Source organism: Lutra lutra, chromosome 15, assembly GCF_902655055.1.
Source record: "Lutra lutra chromosome 15, mLutLut1.2, whole genome shotgun sequence".
NCBI lineage: Eukaryota > Metazoa > Chordata > Mammalia > Carnivora > Mustelidae > Lutra > Lutra lutra.
Genome location: NC_062292.1, coordinates 26,172,044 through 26,193,603, shown reverse-complemented (window position 1 = coordinate 26,193,603; position 21,560 = coordinate 26,172,044). Strand labels below are relative to the sequence as shown.

Sequence of the window (21,560 nt, the reverse complement as noted above, 5' to 3'; positions counted from 1 at the left end):
ACCATCTGACTATATCTCATAAAGCCGGCAATCCCTTTCATTTATAATCTTGGATGCTAACATGGACATTTGGGTGTTGTTATTTTCAGTGTGAACTATAATGATGGCTGTGGCATTTCCTGTTGCTGAAATAGTTGAACTTAATTATTTAATAATATCCATAATTTTGGGGCACCTGGGTGGCTCAGTGGGTTAAAGCCTCTGCCTTCGGCTCAGGTCATGATCCCAGGGTCCTGGGATCGAGCCCCACATGGGGCTCTCTGCTCAGCGGGAAGCCTGCTTCCTCCTCTCTTTCTGCCTGCCTCTCTGCCTACTTGTGATCTCTGTCTGTCAAGTAAATAAATAAAATCTTTAAAAAAAATAATATCCATAATTTTGAGTCTGCATTAGGCTTCAAGCATTGGTTTTTAAGTCATGATCCCCTAAAACTGGCTCCTTGAGGTCATTTCTGAAATTTTGGTTGTTTCTCCCATGTCGATGCTAACGCATGGTAGGATTCACCAATCCAAGTAGGTCTAACTACCTCATCTAGGCATACCTGATTCAGGCGGGGTGCCTGTCTTCTAAAAACCTTGTGTCATTAGCACGTATGGTAATGCATGAGAAGAAAGAGGAATAGACAGGAAGTGATGATGTTAGTAAACAAAACCACAAAGAAAACGACTAATTAGCAATGGAGCTCTAATCTCTTCTCACTGATTATAGCTCCTCACATTGTCTGAAGGAGTTTTTGTGCTGGTCATGGATGTAGTCCATTAATTTTTTTTAAAAGATTCATTCATTCATTCATTCATTCATTCATAGAGCAAGCAGGGAGGGAGGGGCAGAGGCAGAGGGAGAGAGAGAGAGAATCTCCAGCAGACTCCTGGCTGAGCAAGGAGCCCGACTCGGGGTTCAATCCCATGACCCCTGAGATCATGACCATGAACCAAAATCCAGATTGGGACCCTCGACTGACTGACCCACCCGGGCGCTCCTATCGTCCATTAAGCTTAAGAAATGAGTAACTTTGAAGGAGTTGTCATGTTTCTAAAAACACCGCCAGTCCTTCATGATGTTGTGACGTTAGTTCAGTGGTGCCTCGTTGACATAACTGATATTTTTCATTTCCTTTCTTGCGTCCCTCTTTGTAGCTGATATGCCAAGAAGGGTATATCCAACTCCCCCTTGAATATAACTGAGGAAAATTCACACTGCAGTGTTTGTCACATTTCTTAGGAATTTGATTTTTTCATAACAAATGCACAGTTTTTTTCTGGATGGCTTTTAGTGGCTTCCTATTTAGGCTGTCGTTGAATATCTCCTTTAGTGATCATGCAGGTGTTCTACCTGTCGTGGCAACAGCTGCCTGTACTGATCAGACTCGTCCGTTGCCCCTTTGAAGTTTGCAGCAACACAACACCCTGGATTGGGATCATTTTCCTCCTCCTTGTGTGGTGCTTCTCGAACGTTCTGTGACTTCAAGATATCTTTCAGTAGAGTTTGTAGACCTGGTTTGTACCTTAGGCAGGCAGTATAGTGGTTAATAGTGTTAACAGTGTGGATCTTGGAGCCGTTAATCCCTGGCTTTGAATCCTGGCTCCACCGCTTAGCCCCTCACTGTTTGTGTGATTTGGGGCAAGTAGCCTATTCTATGGGTGTCTGTTTCTTCATGTGCATGATGTTTAACTAAAAACAGTAATAGTAGCCTACCACCCACGACCTTCCGTGAGGTTCCTTTTTTCTTTTTTAAAAATATTTTATTCATGTATTTGAGAGAGAGAGAGAGAGAGAGCATGAGCAGGGGAAGCAGCAGAGGGAGAGGGGGAAGCAGGCTCCCCGCTGAGCAGGGAGCCCACAAGGCTGGATCCCAGGAGCCTGGGATCATGACCTGTGCCAAAGGCAGATGCTAAATTGACTGAGCCATGCATTTGTCCCTGCTGTGAGTTTTCTATGACTGATGTGTTAAGGGACTTTAAGCAGTTCTTGGCACATAATAGGTATTAAACAAATACTGAGTAATAAGGTCTAAATATTATTAAGTGAATCAGTATTAGTGTTACTTGTGTTACATGCACTGGTACTGAAAAAAATACTTTCTAGCTCTTTGCACCTGCCGTTGGGATTGAGGCTGCATGATTAACCTTTCCTTACGGCTTCCTCTTGTTTCTGATTTATGCTCCAATTTGTGTAGAGTGTTTCATATTATGTTTAAAGATGGTCTTATGAGCAAGCCATAACTCACGTCTGACTCTCACAAGCATCAATGGGCTGGGTTAGTGTCCGCGAACATGCATCTCTCTATTTGGACCTGTGGGATGACTCTTGCGCTGTTTTCTAATGTTGGCAAAGCCTACCTGGAGGTAGTGGTTGGTGCACTTCCTAACAGTTGTCTGTGTGACCTTCCCACACATCAGGATTCTAATTTTAAGGGCTCAAAGAAGGGTGAATATTTTAAATTTCAAAGAGTTTGCAAGTAGCAAATATGAGTTTATTTTTTAATTTTTATTTTTTTAATATTTTATTTATTTATTTGACAGAAGATCGCAAGTAGGCAGAGAGGCAGGCAGAGAGAGGAGAGGAGGAAGCAGGCTCCCCAACGAGCAGAGAGCCCGATGTGGGGCTCGATCCCAGGATCCTGAGATCATGACCTGAGACGAAGGCCTAGAGGCCCAACCCACTGAGCTACCCAGGAGTCCCGAGTTTTTTTTTTTTTTTTAAAGATTTTATTTATTTATTTTTGCAAGATGGGGGGTGGGGAGCGAGCTAACATAAGCTCACTAACAAGGAGGTGGTGGAGAGGCAGAGGGAGAAGCAGACTCCCAGCTGAGCATATAGCCCAACACGGGACTTGATCCCAGGACCCTGGGATCCATGACCTGAGCTGAAGGCAGATGTTTAACTGACTGAACCGCGCAGGTACCCAAATATGAATTAATTTATTACCATCACAAAACATCTAAACTTTGGGGCATGTGCGTGGCTCAGTTGATTAATCACCCAACTCAGTTTCAGCTCAGGTCATGGGATTGAGCCCCACATAGGGCTCTGCTTCAGAGTCTATTTCCCTCTCCCTCTGCCCCTCCCTATGCTCATGCTCTTTCTCAAATAAATAAGTAAAATCCTAAAAAAAAAAAACAAAAAAACCCAAAAACCTTGATCTAAACTTTGTAAGTGGACTATATTCATGAAATGGACTAGGTCTTTTTCTGAAAACAATAGTTCCCAGCCTATTAGGAGACACAGCAAATTTTGCTATGTTTTGTGTCAAGAAATGCTATTGCCCAGTATTTATTTCAAAAATTTAAAGGTAAGACCATATTAATTTAGTTTTAAGAATTTTATTTACAACCTAAGTATGAAAAAATCAACCTTGGAAATCACTGGCCAGTTTGTAGCCCCCCATTCACACTGGTCAAAGAAACAAAATAAAGACACCAGCTGTACTATCATCCAATGATTTCGTTCACTTCTAGGTCCAGCAAGAGATATTAAAGAGCAAGTTGAAATAAAAAGGGCATACTTCTGTGTTTCAAGGCCAAGAGTGAGCATAAGAGTAATGCAGAGAAAAAAAGCATGAGATTAAACGCTGTTATTTTTTATGGTCAGAGGACTCACTGTCATCACATGTCATGAGAATTCTTATTAAAGTGTATTGGAAAGAACTTAAACTACTGAATTGGCTGGTCGAGACTGAGTGTGTGCAAGGAGAGGGACAAGAAAGTGGAATTTGGCGGTTGAAAACATGAGGATGTGACTGGCTTGGTACTAAGTAACCCCTATCAGTTCAAGGGATGAACAAAAGCACCTCTCCTGCCTTCATAAATCTCTAACCCACTCATGTCAGATTCCCCAACTAGGGCAGCAGAGAGGTCACCCTGACATAAGCCCAGGGACAGGAGGCTCTTTCAGATTTATGTAGGTTTGAGGAGGTTCTGTTTTATCTTTTTTCCATCTCTTTTCCCCAACTCCTATCAGAATGCCATAGGGAGGCCTGGCTATGTCCCAGGAGCCAGACAAGGGACAACTGAGCTTAACATGACAAAATTAAATCCAAGTTTATTAACTAATCGTGGTGATTGGCATCAGAGTTTGCCGTTCTGGCTGTTTCTATGTGGATCAAACACCAGTAATTGATACGTTTCTCTTGCCATTCCATAGCACGAATCCAATGATAGGTCTACTCTTCTGGTTAATTTCTAGCTAAGGTGAAATCACATTTAGAACTTGCATGGCACCTCATGCAATAGCACTATTCATTAATGGAATAAATTCTGAGTGATACTGTGTGTGTGTGCGCGCGCGTGTGTGCTCATGCATGCAGGTTATGTGTGCACGCTTGTGTTGTCTGTGTATGTGACAAGAAAATTTTGAAGGCTGATCCCATAACTTTCTTCCACTCCATGGAGAGGGCTGAAGTGTGTGCATTGGCAACTCTCACGTGGGCCTAGATGCTATAAAATTTCAGTTGGACCATGAAGATGTATAGAAGGAGAATATCAGCCTTCAGGATGGAGGAAACTATATGCCAAGGCACAAATACACAGTGAAACTGATGTTTATGGGAACGATTTCACTCATTTATTCATTCATTCCTTTAATATTTTTAAAAAAGATTTTATTTATTTATTTGAGAGAGACACAGCAAGAGAGGAAATACAAGCAGGGGGAGTGGGAGAGGGAGAGGCAGGCTCCCTGCTGAGCAGGGAGCCCCATGCAGTCCTGGGATCATGACCAGAGCTGAAGGCAGATGCTTAACTGACTAAGCCACTCAGGTCCCCCTCATTCCTTTAATATTTACAGAGTACTCCCTTTGTGACAAATACTGTCCTAGACTTTGGGGATACAGCACAAAACAAGGAAAATCTTTGCTCTCATGAGGCTTTCATTCTAAGAGACAAGGGGATAGTAAAAGAATAGAGCATGGGCGGGGTGGAAAACATTTGATAGTATGGTCAAGGAGGAATTTGATTTGACTTGAGAATAGAGTCTATGATAGGACTGGGAATAGAAAACTGGAAAAGTCATATATCGGGGATACCATGAAACACCTTGAATGTCAGGCCTGCTAAGCTCTTTTGGGGCATTTCTAGGAAACACTAAGTACTTTAATTTTCAAAGAAGTGAGAACTGGTACTCACTTTCCTGACCAAGGGTCTTTTCCAGAACCATGTATAGAAGCACACTTGAACTCATGCTTTACAGCTAAATGGAAATGGTCATTGTATATTTGGACACTGTTGCATCTTGAGTCATCATTTAACTTTATTTAATTTCTAAATGTCCAAGAGGCTAATTTTGATAGGAGCTCTTTAAGAATTTTTCTTAGTTGCTTATAAAGTACTTTCAAATCACATTTAACTTCAGTTTATTTATTTATTTATTTATTTATTTATTTATTTTTTAAAGATTTTATTTATTTAACAGAGGGAGAGATCACAAGTAGTCAGAGAAGCAGGCAGAGAGAGAGGAGGAAGCAGGCTCCCCGCTGAACAGAGAGCCCGATGTGGGGCTCGATCCCAGGACCCTGAGATCATGACCCGAGCTGAAGGCAGAGGCTTAACCCACTGAGCCACCCAGGCGCCCCTTAACTTCAGTTTATTATTTTTCCTGTTTTACTAATGTATCTCACTGAAGTCTGTCCACATAGGAATCTACAAGATTCATCCACTTTTTAGTTGTTTTTGTCAAAATGACTAAATACAGTTTTGAAAAAATAAATGTGTCATTTCTTTACTTCTATATCTAAAAAAAAAGTCATAATAGATTTATCTCAAGTATTTTCAGCTATATAATATTTCATTAAAGGCAAATTCAGAATATTTTGGCTCACATAATTTTTATAGACAGCTTTTTTTTAATATTGTAATTTTTATTTTTTTTCAGTGTTCCAAGATTCATTGTTTATGTACCACACCCAGTGCTCCCAGCAATACGTACCCTCCAAAATGCCCACCACCAGGCTCACCCAACCCCTCACCCCCTCCCTTCCAAAATCCTCAGTTTGTTTCTCAGAATCCACAGTCTCTCATGGTTTGTCTCCCCCTTCAATTCCCCCTAACTCACTTCTCCTCTCCATCTCCCAATGTCCTCTATGTTTTTCCTTATGCTCCACAAGTAAGTGAAACCATATAATTGACTCTATTTGCTTGATTTATTTCACTGAGCATAATCTCTTCCAGTCCCATCCACATTGATAGAAAAGTTAGGTATTCGTCCTTTCTGATGGAGGCATAATACTCCACAGTATGTATGGACCACATCTTCTTTATCCATTCGTCTATTGAAGGGCATCTTGGCTCTTTCCACAGTTTGGCGACTGTGGCCATTGGAGCTATAAACATTGGGGTACAGATGGCCCTTCTTTTCAATACATCTGTATCTTTGGGGTTTAATACCCAGTAGTACAATTGCAAGGTCATAGAGTAGCTGTATTTTTAATTTCTTTTTGTTTTTTAAGATTTTATTTATTTATCTGACAGAGATCACATAGGCAGAGAGGCAGGCAGAGAGAGAGGAGGAAGCAGGCTCCCCGCTGAGTGGAGAGCCTGATGTGGGGCTCAATCCCAGGACCCTGGGATCATGACCTGAGCCGAAGGCAGAGGCTTTAACCCACTGAGCCGCACAGCTGGCCCTCTATTTTTAATTTCTTAAGGAATCTCCACACTGTTTTCCAGAGTGGCTGCACCAACTTGCATTCCCACCAACAGTGTAAGAGGGTTCCCCTTTCTCCACATCCTCTCTAACACTTTTTGTTTACTGTCTTGTTGAATCTGGCCATTCTAACTGGTGTAAGGTGGTATCTCAATGTGGTTTTGATTTGAATCTCCCTGATGGCTAATGATGATGAACATTTTTCATGTGTCTGTTAGCCATTTGTATGTCTTCTTTGGAGAAGTGTCAGTTTGTGTCTTCTGCCCATTTTTTTTGACATGATTATCTGTTTTGTGTGTGTTGAGTTTGAGGAGTTCTTTTTTTTAAAATTTTTTTATTTTTTATTAACATATAATGTATTATTAGCCCCAGGGGTACAGGTCTGTGAATTGCCAGGTTTACACAATTCACAGCACTCACCATCCCTCTCCCTAACCCCCTTCCCCTGGCAACCCTCAGTTTGTTTTGTGAGATCAAGAGTCCCTTATGGTTTGGAGTTTGAGGAGTTTTTTATAGATCTTGGATATCAGCCCTTTGTCTGTAGTGTCATTTGCGAATATCTTCTCCCATTCCGTGGGTTGCCTCTTTGTTTTGTTGACTGTTTTCTTTGCTGTATAGAAGTTTTGATCTTGATGAAGTCCCAAAAGTTCATTTTTGCTTTTGTTTCCTTTGCCTTTGGAGACCTATCTTGAAAGAAGTTGCTGTGGCCGATGTCAAAAAGGTTACTGCCTATGTTCTCCTCTAGGATTTGATAGATTCCTGCCTCACGTTGAGGTCTTTTATCCATTTTGAGTTTATCTTTGTGTATGGTGTAAGAGAATGGTCGAGTTTCATTCTTCTGTACATAGCTTATAGGCAGTTTTAAGGCATGTGAGCTGCATTGGAAATTCTTGTTTTGTTAAGAGTTATTTATTTATTTCAGAGAGTGAGAGCCTGAGCAGGGGAAGGGACAGACAGTGAGAGAAAATCTCAAGCAGGCTTCCTGCTGAGTCTGGAGCTCAACACTGGGCTCAATTCCATGACCCTGATATTATGACCTGAGCCGAAATCAAGAGTCAGATGCTTAACTCACTGAGGCACTCAGAAACTCTTGTTATCTTAATCAGTGATTTTTTTTCCTTGATACAAAAAGTATTCTTTGAACAATACTAGTCTTTCTGTAGCTCTAAGCATCTGTATTTCTCCTAGAAGATCTTACAGTTTGGAAGTCTTATAAGATAGCTATCTGGAGTATGTCTTATGAGAAGAAAAGAGTTTGTATAAACTAAACTGACAGCAAAAAATGGGCAATACTGAACTTATTTGCTGACCATGGTAGGAGGGACAGGCCTGAGTATGGAGCGGTGGGGCTGGATTGTGGATGATATTACAGATTAGAAAAAAGAGAAAAACATGAAAACAAAGCAAATGAGGTAGAAGTGGTTTTGTTTTTCAGTGTTTGATAAGGATACACTGTCCCATGAAATCAAGCTATAGCACCACACTTGTCAATTTTGACAGTTTTATAGAAACAGCAATTATAGAACTGGACATTAAATATAAGAAGGAAAAAAGTTGTCATTGCCTTTTTTTTTTAAAAAGGATTTTATTTATTTATTTGAGAGAGAGAATGCAAGAGGGAGAGAGAATCTGAAACAGACTCTGTACTGAGCATAGAGCCTGATGTGGGGCTCAGTCTCATGATTGCGAGATCATGACCTGAACCAAAACCAAGAGTTGGGTGCTTAACTGACTGAGCCACCCAGGTGCTCCAGTTTTTATGAAATTACAGAGGGTACCCTTTAAAAAGCAATAGACAAGGTTGAATATAAAGTTATAAGTAAAGGTTGAGTGTAGCCCCCAAATTATTGTGCTGTTGTTATGTGTTTTAAGTTCATTAAGTGTATGGAATAATTTTTCAAAATTTTGAGACTGGGGCTGGACGATGGGAGATGCTGCACAGCGGAGTTTACAGCAAGCAGATCTTAGGGACTAGTTGCTGGGCAAGCAGTCAAGAGTCCAATAAGGAGGGAATCCTCTGTGTAAGCAGGGCTGCCATGACAAAATAGTGTAGGTTGGATGGCTTAAACAACAGAAATGTATTTTCTCAGAGTTCTGGAAGCTAAAGGTCCGTGATCAAGCTTGTTTGGTTTCTGGTGAGAGCTCTCTTTTTGGGTGCCTCCTTGCTGTGTCCTCACATGGCCTTTCCTTAGTGTGTGTGCAGGGAGGGAGGGGAGGAGGGAAGGGGGAAAGAAAAGAGAGCAGGCTAGCCCTCTGGTGACTCTCCTGTAAGGACACTAATCCCATTAGCTCAGGGCCCCACCCTAATGACCTGCCTTGACTTTAATTATTTCTTCAGAGGTTCCCAACTCCAAATATAACTACACTGGGGGCGTTAGAGTTTTAAAATATGAGTTTGGGGGAGGGACACAAACGTGTAGTCCATAAAATATAGTAGAAGGAATGATGCATCTAACTGAAGCAGAGGATAGAACCATTGTATTACACCTGGATAATAAATTGGGCTCTGAGCTTCCCAGCAAAGAAGGCAAAAGGGAAACATAGTCGGTAATATGAATTTAAGTTAGCAGGTAATCTCTTCAACATCTTAAGGCTATTCTCTCTTAATTGGTGTTTCTGTTTGTTAAAGTGGTGTCAGACATTGACCAGTGAGGGCAGGAGGTGGGGAGAGATGTAGTCTGGGGGCTAGAATGTCTGCTGTACTTCGTATCACACTCTAGATTTTTCCCCCCTACATTGAAGACTGATTTTAAACACTGCTTTTTATTCCTTGATGCCTGGCTGGAAGAAGTTACAAAGTTACAAAGTGTGAGTTCTGGACTGGAGCTGGATTTAATGGCACTAGAACTAAAGACTGGGTTCTTTGAACTGTCAGCACATATGTAGGAATAAAAGAAAACAAGTGGAAAAGTCACAAATCCTGGAAGCAGATTGTTTTAAATATGAGAAGGAGGTGTAAACCCTATTACTGGTTCAAATTAATAACATACTTTTTTCCCAAAACTGCTAAAGAATTTTATGTTAATTCCTTTTGTATTCAAGTGAATTTAAAATGATTTTATCCTGAAAAAATACCAATATCTTTGGGATAAATGGAGGCAACTTATTGGTTCCAAACCAAGGTTGGCATTTTTATATTAGATGTTCTGCTTTGGTCAATGTAATGTACAAGGAGCAAAGGTCACAAAATCATTTGGATGATGATTGTATAAATCATCAATACTCTGTTGTTAAATGGTTTGTGCCATTCTTCAATTCTTTGTTTCTTTTTAATCATGCCATGCTATCTTTTTAAAAAAATGGAAATGTAGTTGACACACAATGTTACATTCGTTTCAGGTGTGTAACAGAGTGATTCAGCAAGGCTGTATGTTACACTGTGCTCATAAGTGTAGCTATCATCTGTCACACATACAACACTATTAAAATACCATTGACTGTATTCCCTATGCTGTGCCTTTCATCCCCATGACTTATTCCATACCGGAAGCCTGTAGCTTTCACTTTCTTTCACTCATTTTGCCCACTCCCCTCCCCCAACACCTCTTCTTTGGTAGCCATCCGTTTGTTCTGTATTTATGGGTCTATTTGTGCCGTATTATCTTTAATTAAGTACAAAGACCTTTCAGTTCACATCACCTAGAGATCATTTCACCTACTGTTCTGTTTGGCTGCCAGTCTCTTGTCTCTCCTTCAGCAATGTGAGGTGGATCCCTTTTCCTCAGGGAAGAGATCCTTGGTTTGTTGCCTTTGCCAATAATCAGAATGTTGGAGAGCTGAGAGGCAAAGCTGTCATGGCATCTTTCATATGAACCACATCAAAAGAACCAGGATGGGGGCGCCTGTGTGGCTCATTCGGTCAAGTGGCCAACTCTTGATTTTGGCTCAGGTCATGATCTCAGGGTTCTAAAATTGAGCCCCGCATCAGGCTCCATGTTCAGCAGTAGTCTGCTTGAGATTCTCTCTCTCCCTTTCCCCCCTCTCTGCTCACGCACTCTCTCTCTCTCTCTCTAAAATAAGTTAATAAATGTTGTTGTTTTTAATATCTCTTTTTTAAAGATTTTATGTATTTATTTGACATAGAGAGAGAGATCACAAGCAGACAGAGAGGCAGGCAGAGAGGGGGGAAGCCCCGACGCGGGGCTTGATCCCAGGATCCTGAGATCATGACCTGAGCCGAAGGCAGAGGCTTTAACCCACTGAGCCACCCAGGGGCCCCATGTTGTTGTTTTAAAACAAAAAAAGAACCAGGGGCGCCTGGGTGGCTCAGTGGGTTAAAGCCTCTGCCTTCGGCTCAGGTCATGATCCCAGGGTCCTGGGATCAAGCCCCATATCAGGCTCTCTGCCTGGCGGGGAGCCTGCTTCCTCCTCTCTCCCTGCCTGCCTCTCTGCCTACTTGTGGTCTCTGTCTGTCAAAGAAATAAAAAAAAATCTTAAAAAAAGAACCAGATCCCTCATTGCCGATCACTGTAGTGATTCTTTCCGTGTTGGCAGCTCTCATCGCTCTACACAGGGCACCAGTGTCAAACTTGATGAAATCAGTAATTTTGCCAGTGTCCAAATCAACCCGAGTGGTTTCATTGACCTTGTGAAGCATCATCCTGGGTCAGCAGATGAGGGACTCGTTTCATGCCCTAAAAGACTTTCCTCACTTTGCACAATTTGTACTTGGCTTCCTAGGGTATAACACAAGGAACCGCGGAGGACCTTCCATGTCATACATTAGATAGGAATTCTCTGCGGTGTTGCCGCTGCTGGCAGCATCTGTATCGGTTCAGGCCTTGCTGTCAATCTTACTGGACTGCTGAATGCAGTTCTTCTTCATCTCCCATCAGAGCATACTTAATGGTGTTCCTTGGAAAGCAATGAGGGGAAGACCTTCTCTGAGCCTGTGGGAGCTGGCAGGTGGACGAGGAGCAAACGCACTGGTCCGATTGTCAGCAACTGCTACTTTAGAGCCGCTGCGTGTTTCAGGTTCTTCTGGGACCGTGAGCCGTGGCTGTGCTGACCGTGAAAAGAGCAGTCTTCAGTTCTTCCCTTGTGTACCTTTTCTTTTAGTTCAGCTTGGTTCTTAAATCTACTTTGTTTTCTCAAAATGGTAGAAAGGGAAAAAAAAATAATTCCCCATCATTGGGATCCTTTCAAAATGGAAAAATCAAGAATTCTCAGTGTCCTAAAGTGTAACTGGACGAGCAAGTATAAATGTGAACTTTTCTTCCTTCCTTCATCCTTTCGTTCAATCGTAATATGATCAGTTTTTATTGAGTACTTTCCACGTACTGGGATATTTGTTAGGCTCTGGATAAAATGTTGTTAGGTCTTTTGGAATCCCCATGAGTCTACTTCCACGTGGTACTGTGACAGCTGCCATCCTACAGATATGCACAGTACTCCTGGAATGCTTACGGAGGTCACCTTTTCTAGAGGAGAAAATTTCAGTTGGTTTCTAGAGAAAACGGCCTGTGGGGTGAAAGGCGAGTAGAGTCAAGTCAAGCAAAGGCCGGGAATTCAGAGATGACATCGTGTGCGTGGGAGCAGCTGGTTCAGAGGCAGAGAGGCACCACTGGGTGACACCTGGGCAAGTGACAACTGGTCCAGAGGAGGGTCGTGTGAGGTGAGAGGAAAGGTTAGGATAGGATGTTGCATGCCATGCTAATTTGGCACTTTCTGCTGAAAGCTCTCCTAAATTGTTTAAAGGGTTTTAACCATTGGGTCGGGGTGATCCGCTCTGTTTTTTGAATGACAGTGCCGGTAAGACTGTGGCAAATGGATTGAGGGTTGGGTGTGAGAACTGTGGTCTGGGATCAAGTTAGAAACTATTGTCACAATCCAGGCAAGAAGCAAAGAGGTCCTGTGCGAGACTGCTAACTGTTTCCCACAGACATGAAAACAAACCTCTTACACAATCCTGGGCCAGATGCTTTAAACAGTTATTTAGAGGAAAGAGATAATATCTGCTTGCAGGCGGGTTTAGTTACTTTTTTTCTTTCTTATTTAAAAAAAAAAAAATAACTCGTCAGTACAATTTCCAAGCCATATGATATTTTCGAACTCCTAAAGAAAAAACAACAGATAAGCAGACATTAAATCATCCGTGCTTACCGATAGTCTACTCCCTTTTCAGACAACCCTATGCAGATTAATCAGAACCAAACCCATAAAGTTTAATTGTAACATATGTTCTGTCATCTGCCAGTGTATTTTCAAGTCTGCGCAGGTATGACCATATGCCATGATGAACAAATGAACTGGAAGGATCAAAGTTATTGGATCTGGTCCCATGATTTAAAATTTCCAAATCAACACGAAGAGAAAACAGCAGGCATCAAACATCCGTCTGTGCTTGTACCAGGTCATACACTGTAATTCTATCCAAGTACAAGTTTCCATGGTAAACAGGGCAAGACTTGCCAACACTTCACAGGTTTCCAAAAAGCAGCTATGTCCCTCTTGGGAGAACTTTGTAACTGGAAAAGAAAATCTTCACGGATGAAATCTCCAGCAAAATAAAGTCACAGACTGTATTTCTGCAACAGGCCTTTTGCCAAATGTCTCATCAACAGGTATGGCGCTGGCAGTGACCCGTCCTATGGTAGAGGTGGTAAAAGGCTCCCACCAAACCTTGTTTTCATTTGCTCACAGCTTCATAGGGGGAAAAAAATTTTTATTTTGAGTTGGAATTTTCCACGTTTCATCCCAGTCCAAAGGTGACTTAAAAGAAAATTTTTTTTTAAAGTTGAATTAAAGTCAAGTGAAATTTGTAAAGTTTAGTCATTTGGGGAGCTATGTGTACACAAAGATCTCACTGGGTAACACCAAAAAATTACATTTTCCTTTTCCTTGTGACTTTTGGAAGACTAACTCCTATTTCTTTTGAAAGGATTTAACCCTGTCTAAGTTACAGGGGCAGGAAGCCAACCATTTTTGCAATTTATTCAGAGTTTTGCCCATGAAGAACTAATATAATAAAGTAAAACTTTACATATTAAATCCGCTAGTAGTTTAACAAAAATTTAGAATGTTTCCACATATATTTGATAGAAAAAGTATTTAAAAAGAATGAGTTTAATTCAATTAAATTCAACACATCTACCAAGCACCAGGCACTAAGTGAGTGCTCAGTGTTAAAGGTGTATAAAAATAAATAAGGCGGGGTACCTGGGTGGCTCAGTGGGTTAAAGCCTATGCCTTCAGCTCAGGTCATGATCTCAGGGTCCTGGGATCGAGACCTGCATCAGGCTCTCTGCTCGGTGGGGAGCCTGCTTCCTCCTCTCTCTCTCTGCCTACTTGTGGTCTCTGTCTGTCAACTAAATAAATAAAAAATATATATAAATAAGGCAATTCCTGTCCTCAAAGAATGTATGATTTGGTAGTAGAGATAAGAGTAATGAAAACAGCACTAATTAAAGGAAGAATATGAGTGTTAAAGCAGAGGTATAAGCAGAGTGATTAAGGAGCACAGAAGTGCGAGAAGTTAATGCTGTTTGGACAATAGAAATGGTTTATTCTGGGTTTTGAAGGGTTGGGGGTAGTAAAGATGGGCGAACTGGGAAGGACATTTCAGACTTGTCTGAGCACAGCCATTGAGGTTGGAAGTGGGACTAGGGAAGGGGGTCAGAGTGTTGGATATGACAGAGGAAGGAGCAGAAAATTAATAGGAAATCTTAAAAAGGTAGGTGCTGAGCTTTTCAATGGGTTTGCCATTAGTATTTTGGGGTACATGGTTCTTTGTCACCTCAGGGAGTGTGTATTCCTAGGACCAGCCTCTAAAGCCGGTAATGTCAGCTCCATCCCTGGAGAGAATGCCCCAGCATTTTCAGACACCCCCCGCCCCCGGGCGCAGTACCACTTCTGTAGAGAATGACTCTAGAGGGACTGTGCGATACCAGATTTGAGGCAGTCTTCAGTTCTGTAGGTGATAAGGGTCTACTAAATGGTTCTGACCAGAGCGAGGGCATGATCAGACTTGGGATTCAGGACAATGATTTCTGGAGAATGAATCAGAGGAGGGAAAAATTGGGAAGCAGGATAATCAATTCAGTCTCTTGCCATAGTTTAGGCAAGAGTCAATGTGGACTCAAATTAGACAATTTCATCACTTTCATGCCTGAAAACACTAATAGACATTATTATTTTTTTTAGCTATTCCTTTTGACTCTGAAACTCCATAGCACTGCATTGCGAACTCTTTGTGCTGTGGCTGCTTTCCTGTGTTTTTCTTTCCCCAAATTAATATCATATGGTAAATTCAGTGTTACAAAAACAAGATTTTTAGAGGGTGATCATAACACCCTTTCTACAACATACTTTCTAATTATAGAATAAACACATGGGGGATGGAAAGCTCTATTTAAAAAACAAGACCAAAAGAATGCTGTTTCTCTGTTTGATTTTAGATAGTGTTTGGATTCCTTTACTTCTTGACTTCTCCCCTACTTAAATCTTTTTTTTTTTTTTTTTTTAAAGAAGACTTTGTTGACAGTAGATTGAATAGTTTTGAATCCCACACTTCAGTGCCGTGGAAACTCAGAGTGGATAGGCAGATGGCGTCTGTCCGAAGAGCAGTAGTTCCCAAAACAGAAGATGGTGCCCAAGGCAAGGGAGGCAAGGAGGTGGTGCCACCGCCCTGATGTGCGCAGGGAATCCGTGGGACAGGGGCAGGGGTGGAGAGCACTCGTCTGCACCCAGCCGAAGGACGTCCTGACAACTCAGCAGCTGTGATCCCTGCTTGTAATGTGTCCTTCTCTCCTAGCTGCTGAAATGTCGCTGCCTTCTGGTTTTCTCAAGGAACTTTGGAAGGGGCTGCACTGATGGAAGTTCAATCAAGTGTGATGATTAACCAAGTGTGATGGTTAAATTTTCCCTAAAAAACCCTCTTCAGGAAACGTTCAGGTGGTTTTTCATTTGACACAAAGTGGGATTTCAAGTACATTAAAACAACTGAAAAGTTGTACCATGTCTTTGCAGAGGCCCGAGTTGAGATCACAGATTTGATTCTGATCCAATACATTAATGAGTCTCTCATTCTCCAAACCTCAGTTTTGCAACTAAGGTTGCTGTTGGGGGACTCCAGAGCTGACTTGGGCCCCTACTCAGACGTTCTGGGGCTATCTCCCCTCTAGGCTCCATTGTGCAGATCTTACTATTCATTGAGGAATATACTGAAAAAATAATAAAACAGTGTTTTTTATTTTCCCGGTACTCTTTAATGCTATAAAGCATTTTTGTTGTTGTTGTTGTAAAGCATTTACATATATATTGGCTTATTAAATTCTCTGAAGCTTGGACAAATAAGGGACTTACCCAAGGTCACAGAATGGAAAATTCGGAACTCGAGTCCAGGTCTTTTGACTCTGAGCCCACGCTGTTGCCTCTACAGCTTGCTGTTCAGTGACCAGCACTTTGATCCCCTGCACTGATGGCGAGGAGAGTCAGAACTTCTGAGCGAGGAGATCTTCCAGTTCCCACCTAGGGTCTGCTGCTTTGAATCATGGATGTCACTTCCATTGGCAGTCCCCAGCATTGTCTTTTTGAAATTGCTATTGACAGCACCTCCTTTTGTGTCTCATGACCCTCAGTGACAGCACGTGCCAGCGGCCCCCAGCCCCTGTCCTGTTGCAGGCGGTGACTCCGTGCTGGCCATGGTGACTCCCAGCTGCTCCTGTCAACAGTTTGGGAAAGGTCCTCTGGGTCATTCCCGAGTCTCTCGCTTCCTGGAGTCACTCCTTGGCAAGCAGATAGCACAGCATCACACCCTCAGCACCACCTCTAGGGATACAGCTCTGTAGCTCCAGGGCTCTTGGCTTCATCAAACTAGCCCCTACAGGGACAAATGTGAGCAAGATTGTGTAAGGTCCCTGAGTTGATACCGCTAGCTGCTTGGGTTTGGCTGGACGTGAGGCAGGTCTGGGTCCACTGGTTATCTGTTGGTTCAGAGTGAGTGCCTTAACGTCCTTCTTTCCGAAGTCACCTGCATGGCCTGCAGCATCTCTCTGTACCTGCCCATTCTTTCCTTGTGCATATTTGTGAAATGAGTCCCAGAAGCTGCTCTAGGTATCTCCAAATTCTCAAGCTCTCATGATTTTCTAACCCTGGATTATGTAGAAACTCCGACTTAGTCCCCATAACCACTTAGCAATAATAATAAGGTAGGATTTATTTATGGCTTGCCATATGCCAAGACCAGTTTTAAGTGCTTTCTATTAACTTTAAAATCCTCAGAACATACCCCTGAGGAAAGCCTTCTTATAAACCCATTTTACAAACAAGGGAAAGGAGGCTTATGAGGTTAAAAGCCCTGCTCAGGAGGTCATGAATGGGAGATCCATCTTCTGATCCTTTCCGAATTCCAGAAGTTTCTTGGATTAGAAGTCTGTATAATATTGGGATGCATGGGGGGGTCTCAGTCAGTTGAGCATCTGCCTTTGACTTAGGTTATGAGCTCAGGGTCCTGGGATCAAGCCCCCCATGAAGCTCTCTGCTCAGTGGGGAGCCTGCTTCTCTCTCTGCCCCTCCCCCTGTTTGTGCTTTCTCTCTCTCTCTCTCTCAAATAAAATCTTTTAAAAAAAGTGTGTATAATGTTAAAAAATTCGAATGTGTATCCTTTATCATCCTTGCAGAATGCCACATTTTCCCTGAGGGTAGACTGTTTTAAGCCTTATGTGGTCTGGGAAAAGCTAAGACTTCTGTGGCAGACTCTCCCTTTCTTGCCTAACATCTGTCCATTCCTTGTGTTTCATTGCTGAAGCCTCTGATTTTGTACAGGTGGTTGTCAAACCCCAAGGCATCGATTGGCTCTCCATTGGCCTCACTGAGTCATAGCCATCCCATCCTCCTTTGCACATTTGGTATAGGGACAGTTTTGGATGAGCTAGGGGAACCTTAGGGGAACTTCTAGACAAGATACTCCTGAGGGAAGGAGAGCCACATGAGGAGAAAATCCATTTGCCCTCATTCTTCCCTTCCTGCTTTGGAGAATGTTGAGTGAGGAGGTGATATCTGGGGCTCTGGAAGCTTCTGGCCACGAGATTACAAGCTTGAAGATAGAAACCAGTATCCTCTGGATGACAAAATGGGATAATAATAATAATAATAATAAAAAATCTGGGTCTTTTTTTAAATGGCACAGAGCCTTCAGGTTAATTCTGGGACGACTTTTGAATTTCTCATGAAGTTGACAATAAATGTCCTTATATTTATGCAATGCTATGATAATGTAATATGTGCCAGTCCACACACTCTCACTGCTCTGTGAAGAGACAAGAACAGAAATTGAGAATAAGGGTTTAGAAACCTCTAGAGTACTTTGATATTGTTTTAAATAAACCAGTGACAGATTTGACTCATTGAACAAGTTATCGACTAATCCAAGATAGACTGGATGTTAAAACGACACCATTACCGTAGATAATTTAGTTGATTTTTTTTTTCAGCATAGCAGTATTCCTTGTTTTTGCACCACACCCAGTGCTCCATGCAATCCGTACCCTCTCCAATACCCACCACCTGGTTCCCCCAACCTCCCACCCCCCGCCCCTTCAAACCCCTCAGATTGTTTTTCAGAGTCCATAGTCTCTCATGGTTCACCTCCCCTTCCAAATTCCCCCAACTCCCTTCTCCTCTCTAACTCCCCTTTCCTCCATGCTATTTGTTATGCTCCACAAATAAGTCAAACCATATGATAATTGACTCTCTCTGCTTGACTTATTTCACTCAGCATAATCTCTTCCAGTCCCGTCCATGTTGCTACAAAAGTTGGGTATTCATCCTTTCTGATGGAGGCATCATACTCCATAGTGTATATGGACCACATCTTCCTTATCCATTCATCCGTTGAAGGGCATCTTGGTTCTTTCCACAGTTTGGCGACCATGGCCATTGCTGCTATAAACATTGGGGTACAGATGGCCCTTCTCTTCACTACATCTGTATCTTTGGGGTAAATACCCAGTAGTGCAATTGCAGGGCCATAGGGAAGCTCTATTTTTAATTCCTTGAGGAATCTCCACACTGTTTCCCAAAGTGGCTGCACCAACTTGCATTCCCACCAACAGTGTAAGAGGGTTCCCCTTTCTCCGCATCCCCTCCAACACATGTTGTTTCCTGTCTTGCTAATTTTGGCCATTCTAAGTGGTGTCATGTGATATCTCAATGTGGTTTTAATTTGAATCTCCCTGATGGGTAGTGATGATGAACATTTTTTCATGTGTCTGAGCCATTTGTATGTCTTCATTGGAGAAATGTCTGTTCATATCTTCTGCCCATTTTTGGATATGATTATCTGTTTTGTGTGTGTTGAGTTTGAGGAATTCTTTATAGATCCTGGATATCAGGCTTTTGTCTGTACTGTCATTTGCAAATATCTTCTCCCATTCCGTGATTTTTTTTTTAAACTCAGTATCAGCCATGAGTATTTCTGACTTACAGACGTCATAAGAAAAGGAATTTATGTCCTCATAACTGATACTCCTGGAATTTAAACAGATTTATTATGTCACATGGAACAGACCTAGACACAGCAGGCCTTTCTGCTCAGAGGCTGTCTTAATATGTGACCTAAAATGTGTCTTTCTTTCTATTTGATCTGATTCTTCTGCCATTGTCACACTTTGAGGGAAAGCCAAACCACTTGAGGTAAGCAGGTGGCACAGACTAGTCACTCACTAAATGTAGCGGAAGTGTGAAGTTGGCAACCTTTAACTCGGGATGGTCTTCCATGGCCCTTCAGAGAGCCCCGCCCACCCAGCCAGCCTGTGATTCCTCCTCTCGTCTCCCCTACTCTTATGTTTGCTCTCAGCCTGACACCAATGAACCTTTAGTAAGTTTTTAGCAAATAAATTCCCAGAAGGCCTTTTAAGACATTGTAGCTTTAGGAAAATTGCTAACTTTCCTGTGTCTCTGTTTTTTTGTTTATAAAATGAGGATATATATATTATGTATTATATAAATTTTATGTATAGATAATATATATTTATATTTATTTATATATATTATATAAATTATATAAATTTTATATATAAATAATATGTATTTATATTTATTTATATATTTTATATATAAATATTATATATATTATATAAATATATAAAAATATATTTATATATATATTTATATAAATAATGATCATACCTGACATATACCGAGCCTTTACCATGTGCTCGGTACAATTTACATTCTTTGTAGGTATTACCACATTGAATTCTCTTAACAGCTTTACGATGTATGCACTGCAATTTTATCTTTATGATGTGAATGAGGAGATGGTGACAAGGTTGCAGAGCTAGTAAAAGAGGCATGATTTGAGCTGGGACGTGACCCCTGGAGCCCTCCTGCTTGACCGCTGTGCTGCGGCTCCTCATTGTAAATGTAAGAAATTATCAATATTATGTGACAAAAAGAAACCTTTGGATCAAGAGCTAGCTTATTTCGGAATGTGTCTACGTGAACTGCCCATTGATATAATTGTGCGTTAACATGGTTAAGTGTGTAGCAGTGAGCCATTTTAGAGGCCCCCCCCTCAAAAAAAAAATCAGAACATCTGGTTTCTGGTTGGTTTCCTATTCAGGAGTTTCCTAAAAGTAAACTTAATTCTAGTGTTAATATTAGTAGATTAGAACTGGTGAATAGCTTGGAGAATATTGCCAATTGGACCAGTCCTTTTCAGGTTGATCATTCAGCAGCCAGAGGCAGTGGAAAGATCTGCTTCATTCCTTGGGATCAGCTTGTTTGATGGAAGGCAGGGCTAAGTCCAGGAAACATACAAGACCAGGGTTGGAGGAGTTGGCCTCCGTGAGCACTGGCTCTCTTAACCAACTGGGTGAGTGACCCCGGGCAAGTCACTTAACCTCTAAGTGTCTGCTTCCTGTGTGCTGAAGCTCAAATGAAAGAAGAAGTAAAGTGTGGTTGCGTCTCCATATTACACACCTGAAGCTAATTGAACACTGAATGTTAATGAACTAGAATTAAAATTTAAAAAATTAAAAAAGAAGAGGTGTCCATTGCTTGTAAGTGAGAGGTGTAAAGCCTTATGAATATAACTTTTGTATTTTATGTTTAGATGAGTGCCTACCCCCTGATATTGCCACTGTGGTATATTTAGAAGAAGTAGCAGGGTTTAGTGAAAATTCCTCTGTCTCTGGGACAAGCAGACCCCGTGCCCGTTCCAGCCCTACTCCGTCTCCAGCCTGCTGCAGCAGTGTTTTCTTACATGGAAAATGAAGAATGTGTGTGGTGAGAGGGTTTCTAAGCCATCTCTGGCACCCTATGCCATTTGATCATCAAAACACTGAGATCTTTTCTTAAAGTGTTTTTTCAGAGACAGAGAGAGTCTCTGAGAGGCAGAGAGAAAGTACCTTAAAAAAAAAAAAGATTTCTTTAATGTGTTTATTTTAGAGAGAGAGTGAGCGCGCGAGCATGAGCAGGGGCAGAGGGAGAGAATCTCAGGCAGACTCCTTGCTCAGCATGGGGGCCGAAGTGGGGCTCAACCTCACAGCCCTGAGATCACGACCTGAGCTGAAATCAAGAGTCCCATCATAATCAGCAGAGCCGGGGCGCCTGGGTGGCTCAGTGGGTTAAGCCTCTGCCTTCGGCTCAGGTCGTGATCTCAGGGTCCTGGGATCGAGCCCCACATCAGGCTCTCTGCACAGCAGGGAGCCTGCTTCCCCCTCTCTCTCTGCCTGCTTCTCTGCCTACTTGTAATCTCTCTCTTTCTCTGTAAAAAAAAAAAAAAAAAAATAATAATAATCAGCAGAGCCACCCAGGCGCCCCTACTTCACGTTTTTTTTTTTTAATGGATTTTTACTATTGCACTTCCATATAGGTGAAGCGCATCTTCAATAGACCCCAGACATTGCTCTTGTTACACAAAAGCAGACCACACAGCCAAGGATCAAGCAAGGGTGTCACAGGGACACAGGTCACATGCTGTC

General features: G+C 41.9%; 1 pseudogene; it reads right to left on the bottom strand.

The window, feature by feature from the left end:
- Positions 1-1,305: 1,305 nt before the first annotated feature.
- LOC125085562 (40S ribosomal protein S4, X isoform-like) lies at positions 1,306-11,458 on the bottom strand (annotated as a pseudogene).
- Positions 11,459-21,560: the final 10,102 nt, after the last annotated feature.